This window comes from Crocodylus porosus, unplaced genomic scaffold (assembly GCF_001723895.1).
Source record: "Crocodylus porosus isolate Cpor-Errol unplaced genomic scaffold, CroPor_comp1, whole genome shotgun sequence".
Lineage (NCBI taxonomy): Eukaryota > Metazoa > Chordata > Crocodylia > Crocodylidae > Crocodylus > Crocodylus porosus.
In genome coordinates, this window is record NW_017728902.1 from 177,234 (window position 1) to 184,901 (window position 7,668).

The following is a 7,668-nucleotide window of genomic DNA, read 5'->3' on the forward strand; positions in this document are numbered from 1 at the left end:
AGGCCCCAGAAGGGGGCAGCGGGTGCGCGAGGCGTGGCATAGGCCCCAGAAGGGGGCAGCGGGTGCGCGAGGCGTGGCATAGGCCCCAGAAGGGGCGCCAGAGAGAGTGCTGGAGGGCAAGGGACCAAACAACGTCCACAGAACTTCTGTGAGGGTTGGGGCGTGCTAAGGGCTATGTGTGCCTCCTTACCTCCCCTTTAAGGCAGGGGTGTGTAGAGGCACCCCATATGGAGTTAGGGTAGGACCACTTGTACCGTTCACCCAGGGGATAGAGGCAGCCTCCCATATAAACCTAATTATATCAAAGTCATGGTGGGCGAGAATCAGAGGGTGCTGAATTACCTGAAGTGACGGTAGGGGGTGCTAGGGAGTACACAGCTGCTCCTAGGCCCCACTCTCTCAACTGGTGCACTGGCTGGGAAGTTGGCCGTGCACGGGGGTAGAACCCGTGTCCCTGTAGAGGGAACTGAACCTAAGGGCTATAACAAAAGAGGGATGTAGACCCAGTATGGAGACCCATTACGCAGGTTGCTGTGGAGAAGTCGAGGCCACGGGGCAAATGAATGAGACTGGCGGAAACACGGCCCAGGAGGGGCTTGGGGAAGGCCAGGATGCGAGGGAGCTAGCATGGCAACTGAGAATGGGAGAATTAGAGGAGCAAGTAGTCCGGCTTGACTGGGAGTTGAAGCTGGTAACGGTCCAGAAGGAGGGCGCAGAGGTGAAAGCTGCCACTCTTGAGCGACACTTGGCGATGGGTAAAAAGGGTGGAGCGTCCAAAGAAATTAAATGCCTCATAGCCAGTGAGGCGGTGAGGATAGAAAGAGTTGAACAGGTGTTGACTATTGAAATGAATCGGAGTCGAGACAGGGAATATAAATTATGCATGATGCAGGCGGACCTGGGGCGCTAAAGGGACCAGGCTCTTGAGGTTGGCCAGACCCTGACGCAAGAGCAACGGGAGTTGTGGTTGAAACTGGAAGTATCCAGAGACCTGATAGCGGCCCTGCGGAAGGCGTTCCAAGCCCGGGAGGAGCAGATGCAGGACCTCAGGGAGGACCAGGAACAGTGGCAAGAGGTGCGTAGAGGCAGAACGTACTGTTGACCAGTTCCAAGAGCAGATGAGCCTGGAGCGCACCCAAACTGAGGCATCTAGGAAAGTGTGGGAACAACAGTTAGAGAAGGTGAAGGCCTTAATAGAGGATCAGGAGGGACCCCGTAAGGCCCTGGGAAAAACGATTGGAGAATAGCCGGAAGGAGATCGAGCGGCTAGGGGCCACAGTAAAAGGTCTGGAAAGCCGAGGTAGGGAGACGGCCCTAGCCGCGGACAAGAGGCAACTCCAGGGGGAGAAGCAGACCCTGGAGGGTAGGATACAGGGGCTGTTGGAGGCTAATAGCCAATTGACCCTAGAGCTCTCTGAGGTCAGGGAAACTGAGGGATTAAGGGCTGTGGGCTTAGTCGAGTGCTACAGACCTTGGACAGTGTAAGCCTACCAGAACAGGCATTCGAGGAGCTAAAAGAACGGGGGTGAAACCTGTAGATGGAAAGAGACTGTCTTTAGGAGCAGACTCGATCCCTGGAGGCTCTCCTCATGGAGAGCCAGGATAAAGTAGCAAGCCTCATTACGGAGCAGGGACAGTTGCAGGGAGAACTGCAAGCCCTGAAAGAAGAGTTGCAGAAGCTAGAGAACGCTAATCAGAGAGTCTCTGAGATTGCTAGCCAGGTGAGCGTGGAACTCTCACAGTTCCAAGGGGGTGAGAAGAACCCCATAGACCAAGGGGTACAGACCTCGGAAAGTACAGATGGTCTAGAGGGAAGGCTAGCAACTGTGGAGAGGCAGGTAGCAGGATATGTGAGGACTATGCATCTGGAACTCCAGGAAAGAGGGTCCCTAATCGAGGGTTTTAAGGCAAACTGAGGCCCAAATTGAGAACCTCCAGCTCATACTGGTGCAAGGACCAGAGAAGGACGAACCTACTAGGGTTGAAAAACACAAAAGTGCCCTGGAGAAGAAACTGTGCTGGGACAGTTAAGGAGTGGCAAACAGGAGGAGGACCTCATAGATCAGGGGGTGCAAACCCTAGAGGGTGCAGATAACCTAGAGATCAAGCTGGAGGCTTGGGAGAGGCAACTAACGGGCTACATGGAGGGTGCCAGGATGGAGCTGCAGGAAGGGGAAGCACTCATGAAGATTGTGAGGCAGACGGAGGCCCAAGTTGAGAACCTCCAGCCCATGCTGGCACAGGGGCCAGGGAAGGAGGAATCAACCAGTGCCGAAAACCAGGAGCGTCCTGGGGAAGAAAGGGGACTAGGGCAGCTGGGGAGGAGTCATGAGGAGGAGAGCCTCCTAGGAAAGAAGGTGGAAGCCTTACACAAGGAGACTCAAGCAGCCCTCTTAGGACACTGGGAACTAAGGTGGTCCCAGTGGCAAGAACTTCACTCACAGGGCTTGAGCCGGCTAGAACATCCGCTGGGAAAGATAGCCCTGTGGGGAGGCAAGGCAACTGGGGTAGCACCCAGTCAAACACAGCCTGAGGGGCAGAAGGTGCTAGAGAGTGGTGCCATAAAGATAAAGGGAGAGACCCCTCAGAGGAGAAAGACACCCCCCCCCCCCATGTCAGAGGGGAGAAGGAAGGGAAGGACACCCAGTTGGGCAGAGACGAGAGCCTGAGAAAAGGCCTTGTCTATACATGGCTGGTATACCCGAACGAGTAACGTGGAGGCTCCTCAGGAAGAGCATTGAGGAGAAGGTAGGAAAGGTGGCCTTTGTATAGATTTTATAAAGGGTCAGGAGGAAGATATGCAGGTCAGGGCAAAGCGGAATTTTGAAAGAGAGAGGATGCCCAAAAGGCACGGAAGTGCCAGTGGGAAATCTGGGGCGAGCTCCAAGACCTCCAGGAGGCTCAGACAAGATCAAGGACCCGAGAAGCTACTGAGAAGGGAAGACATCGGAGGGGAGTTAGAGACTGGTGATCCCGGAGACCAGATGGAAGAGCAGCTGGAGAGGTAGGCAATCTACCAAGGGTAGCTAATGTGGGGGGGCTACCTGTGGCGGGTAAACCCCAATAAATCCCATACTGTTCCTTTGGGTAAAAGGCGAGTTAGGGGCGCCTTAAAACCTCCGCCCCAGATTAGAAGCTGCTGAGTGCCTGTGGCAAGGGAAGGCCAACAAGAATGCCCTCCGATGGCAACATATCCTGCTGAGAAGCAGGACAGCCCCCCCCCCGATGAGTGTGAACTTCAGGGGGGGAGATGTCACAGGAGCACTGGGGTGTCCTGTGCCTTAGACAAGTAAGTAATAGAGCTGTCAATCAACAGGGCAGTGCAGCTGTGGGTTGCTATGGCAACCAGCCGGTCAGGTGACCGGAAGGGGGCAGGGCCAGGCCCACTATAACAACTCAGGCCTGGGCCCAGGAGCAGTTTCTTTCTGACAGCCACAGGAGCAGCCTGCGTTGGTGGTGGCAGCCTTACCTTGCTGACTGGCTGTGATGATGCTAGGGATGAGAACACCCTGAGAAGAGGTAGGGTTGGAAGCCCTAGAGGGGCTTGGAGTTTACTTTATGAGCAGGGAGGCTCTGTATTGTTTGTGTTGTAGCCAGTTGGCTTGGGGTTCGGTTATAGTTACACCAGAGGACTGGGTGAGGCTGTAGGGGTGAGAGGAGGCCTCACGGGGACTCCCCAATAGCTTGGGGGATCCTGGTGCCCAGTAAGGGCACAGTGCTCAGTGCTGCTGTAGGCATAGCACGAGGAGTGCCGGAAGGGTGCTTGGGGTGTGGGGCTGTAGCCCCAGTCATGAGGCATGGCATAGGCCCCAGAAGGGGGCAGCGGGGCGGGATAGGCTCAGGGACGCCAGAGAGAGTGCCGGAGGGCAAGGGACCAAACAATGTCTGCAGAACATCTGCGAGGCTTGGGGCGTGCTTAAGGGGTGGTAAGGAGGCACGCATAGCCCTTAAGGCAGGGGTGTGCAGAGGCACCCCATATGGAGTAGGGGTAGGACCACTTGTACCGTTCACCCAGGGGATAGAGGCAGCCTCCCATATAAACCTAATTATCATCAAAGTTGTGGCGGGTGAGAATCAGAGGGTGCTGAATTACCTGAAGTGACGGTAGGGGGTGCTAGGGAGTACATGGCAGCTCCTAGGCCCTACTCTCTCTCACAAGTATAAAAAGGAATGTTATACTGTATTATAATGACTGACCTTAATAAGTCACTTTTAAAGTTCTGGAAACATTTAACTGCTGCAGAAATGTACAATTTTGTGCTAATATTTGTATCCAGTTCTTGTAGCTCAAAAAATAGAATTCTCAGATTCACAATCGCAACAATAGCCACTAAATTTGTAAAAGAAGGGAATGTAAACATGTATTGTTTCCCCCCCCCCCCACTGATTCCATATGAAGCAGTGAGGTTGAATTTATACTAGAAAACTGAGTTATCAGTAATGCTATCAGTCAGACCCTACCAATGTAATCACCAGTGGAGCAGCATGTCTGGAATAACTATGTTTGATTTGCTGTTTTGTCCAGTATCCATGTTTGCACTGAACTGTACTGAGCTTGCATGGCAGCTACACCGCTTTCTTCTTTCTAACACCAGTCTCTGCAACTTGGAATTGTTTTAAAATGCCTTTTGGAATACTTTGGGGTGACCAGAAGGATTGTAGGTAAAGAGCTCAAACCCTAATAATTCCTTGAACCCCAGCAACATTTTTAGTCTATTTATTTTTTTTTCAATACGCAGACATGTATTAATGATCAAACCCTCACTTAAAGGTATCTGGTGAAATTTTTTTGAAGTTGTCACAAAAAAACCTCAATTTTAGCTTCACAGGATCTATATGTTGTAGATGAACATTAATCCATTAAATGTAATCCTAGTTTATACCATTAATAATCCTATTTTGCAGATAATGAAACTGAGGTAAAGTGATTAAATAACCTGCCTACACAAGGTCACACAAGGTAAAATTACATTTTCTACTTTTTTCTATTAAGGGTCATTAATCTTACAGAACATCACTCTATTGATTTATTTTATATGTGGTGCCTCCTATGGTTGTGTTCTTTATGACAAAGAGAGCACTTATTAATCATCTGCGTGGTTTTGTTTAAATATCACATGACCTAGACACTGGAGCCCACTTACTACAGAGGTCAGCCCTCACCTCTTCTGCATTCCAATATGCAGAAAGATTTCTAGTCTCCTCAGACCAGGTCCTGTGCACTCAATCCCAGCACGTGTGACTGGATGAAGGTGGCGCAGGCTGTCAGAGTCCAATCTTGGCATGCACCAGGATCAGGCTCTGGTCCTACATGAGACTGGGCAGGGGCAGCACAGTGCTTTGAGGTCCAATCTCAGTATGTGGGGCTGGGTGGAGGTGCCATGGGGTACCAGAGTCTGATTTTGGTATGTGGGGCTGGATGAAGGCAGTACATGGCCCCAGAGCCCAACTCTGGCATGCAGGACTGAGCTGCAGGGCTGAGCAGAGGCAGCATGGGGCCTCAGCCCGATCCTAGCGGCAGAGGTGGGCCAGGACCCAATCCTGGTATGCAGGGTGTGATCCAATCTGTGGACTGGTCCTGTGCCCCTCCTCTGGCCTGTGAGACCAAAAGGTTGCGTGCTGCTGTCCTAAAGCAGTGAGTCTCAAGTAGGGTATTGCTTCCTGCGGTATTAGCACTGTTAGGTATGCAAACGCCTATACATGGTTCACAAGACAAACCCAGATATTTCAAATAGGATTTGTCAGTGTCAAAAATATTGTGACTTGTAGTCTCTTTGAGTTTCTTGCAATAGAAGAATTGCTCTATTATTTTTCTATATTCAAAAAATGAGTGAAAGGTAAGAACTGGCATTTTCCGAAGGGTGCCTTGAATCTAAAAAGGTTGCGAATCACCGGCCTAAAGTCTGCTATGTTACTGCGACACAGCCAGCAAAATGATCACAAGCAGATAAATAATTTTTATTCAACAGCATGACAGACTGACATGATATTTAGCCAAAAATCTGGATTACCTCTGTGATGGGGGGGGGGGGGTCATCTTGAGGCTGGTCACAACGTTGGCCTGTCCACCTGTCTAGGGCAGTCTGCCCACCTGACTTTCCTGCCATGCCTTTGTTGTAATGAAAAATTGTTTCTAGGCAAGAGGCCTCCCTTGTAATGCCCTACTACCCAGGGCATATTACACAGCTCCAACCTTCCCTTTTACTGTGTCCCATGCCTCTCAAGTGTTAGGCTGCTGTTGTCAACTCTGCATCCCTCTGATGCCAGGCCTTCTGACCCCTCTATCTTTGTGCCACCCTGGTGCCAAGCTCTCTGCTGCTTTTCTCTCTGGTGCCTCCTGGCACTGGGGTCTACCCAAATTCTTCTTTCTCCAGGCATTTAATGAGGCTTCTACCTCCCCTAAAGCCTCTCCCCAAACCACCGGGAAAATAGCAACACAAATATAGGCACTTGGGTTACAGCATAACTCCCACAATTAAGGCAGTGCTCAGCCCCTTTAAGGAGGCAAAACTTACACATGTCCTAGGGGTGGATCTCTAGCCCTGGGTACCTTAGGGCTCCTGGAGCCTTACTCTTCTTGTAGGCAGCAAAGTAGCCACCACTAAGTCTTGGGCACCTCTCTTGTACAGAAGCTCCTTTCCTTGGCAGCTGCCAGAGAGAGTGCCCTGCTGGCTCCAGCCCTGAGCTTATATGTCCCCAGGGCCCTGCCTCCTTTTGCTCATCTGATTACCTGCAGGTGCTGGCCAGTTACCCATTAGGTTATTGCTCAGGCAACCAGCAGCTGTGGAGTTCTGCTTCACTTGCAGAGTACCCTGGCCAGGCTACTTTTGCCCTTAAAGGAGCAGGCACATCATAGTGCCCTGCTACAACCCCATTTTGGGGTGGACCCACCATATTGCCCAGTGGTTCCTGGTAACATGTTATCTATATTGCAACATTTCTACTTTTTCCATGCATTGGAAACTGACAGAAAGTAGTAACCTTGGACTGCTTTGTGATCTCAGTTTTCTAGCTTCAGTGCAGAGTACATCTTCTGAATTCAACAAAATTATTCCAGATTGATGTCAGTGTAAACTACTTAAGGTTCTGAACTCGTATCACACCAAGAATATTAGCTGTGATACAGAGTCTATATATGCACTCTGTAGTTTTTTTACTTATTCACTGCATGATTTAATTGCAAGGGAGCTGTTGATGTGCTGCTGCACTGGTGGCCAATGATTTTGGTAGGTGTTCCACAAATTAGCCCTGCATCCTTCTTGAGCGCCACTCTGATCCCTTTCCTCTGTCTAATCGGCTGTTCTGCTTTCTGCTCCCTACTCTGTGCTCCCTTCCCAATCTCCTCCTCTGCTTTTTTTTTTTTTCCTGCCCTACGTGATGCTGTGGTGCCTGTCCCCATCCTCCCTGCTGTGTGCCACTCACACAGGCTGCCCAAGCCACTTAAGCACTCAGACCACTGCTTAACCATCCCTGTGTTACTGTGTTTCATTTGCTTGGGAAAGGATTATAGACTGAGGTCACTGGCTGTTTTGGCATATGAGAAAAGATTGTTAATAGGACCTGTTCTCAGATTCTTGGTTGATCTGGAAGAGGACAATAAGTTGTTTGGATGATGCTGAACTATTTATTGCTATGCAGGCTTTTGCTGTGACCTTCATTCTCCTTTCT